This window comes from Procambarus clarkii, chromosome 72, assembly GCF_040958095.1.
Source record: "Procambarus clarkii isolate CNS0578487 chromosome 72, FALCON_Pclarkii_2.0, whole genome shotgun sequence".
In the NCBI taxonomy this organism is placed as follows: Eukaryota; Metazoa; Arthropoda; class Malacostraca; order Decapoda; family Cambaridae; genus Procambarus; species Procambarus clarkii.
In genome coordinates this window covers 14506384-14507256 of record NC_091221.1, presented here as the reverse complement: position 1 = coordinate 14507256, position 873 = coordinate 14506384, and the positions used below count along the sequence as shown (strand labels likewise).

Sequence of the window (873 nt, the reverse complement as noted above, 5' to 3'; positions counted from 1 at the left end):
TCAGCATCAAGTGTCCTGCAGTGGTCCAGTGGTAAAGTGTATATAAGTGATGCGTATTCTTGGAGTTGCGAGTTCAAACCCGGATTAAGCTATATATATATATATATATATATATATAATATATATATATATATATATATATATATATATATATATATATATATATATATATTTTGTTTTGTTTTGGTTGTTTGTTTTTGTATAAAGCCTCACACACTATATTAAGCGAGTTTGTTTTAAACATGACATACATATTAATTCATTTTACCAGGCCTTATTCCACACAACTCCGTGAATTTCCCGTGGAGCCAGCCAGCCAGCCAGCCAGCCATTCAAACAAAAACAAACGAAACAAAACAAAACAAAACAAAAAACATTATTGCCAACAGCATTTGGTGTTCCCAGGCGGTCACCCATCCAAGTACTAACCAAACCCAACGTTGCTTAACTTCGCTGATCGGACGAGAAGCGGTGTTCTCAACGTGGTATGGCCGTTGGCATGAGACTGCCTACACATTGTGGCTAATAACCAACTCTTTTTAGTCATCACGGCAGGATACGGACCTTCTTGTGGTGTCTTAATGGTAATTGTATCCTAACATATTTTTGTCTCCTTGGCATGGATATTTAACATCGTTTATTCAGTCTTGGGTTTATGTTCTTTCGCCATTTACAGACATTTTACATCTACCTACTTCCTCAGCCTACCCTGCCAATTTCTAATGAATTTGTGGATTTTCTTTTGTAATACATACATGTGTGTGCTCATCTGCTCTTCAGTTTTTATGATATTTGTCTCATCTGTCCTGCTTTATGATACTTTTACAAAGAACATGAACAAATGCTTCTATTTTAGAGAAGATATGGGATCCA

The 873-nt window shown here is 35.9% G+C and overlaps 1 non-coding gene across 1 annotated transcript; it reads right to left on the bottom strand.

The window, feature by feature from the left end:
* Positions 1–380: 380 nt before the first annotated feature.
* LOC138356507 (5S ribosomal RNA) lies at positions 381–499 on the bottom strand. The gene has a single exon (XR_011224488.1). It is a non-coding gene; the product is annotated as a 5S ribosomal RNA (ribosomal RNA).
* Positions 500–873: the final 374 nt, after the last annotated feature.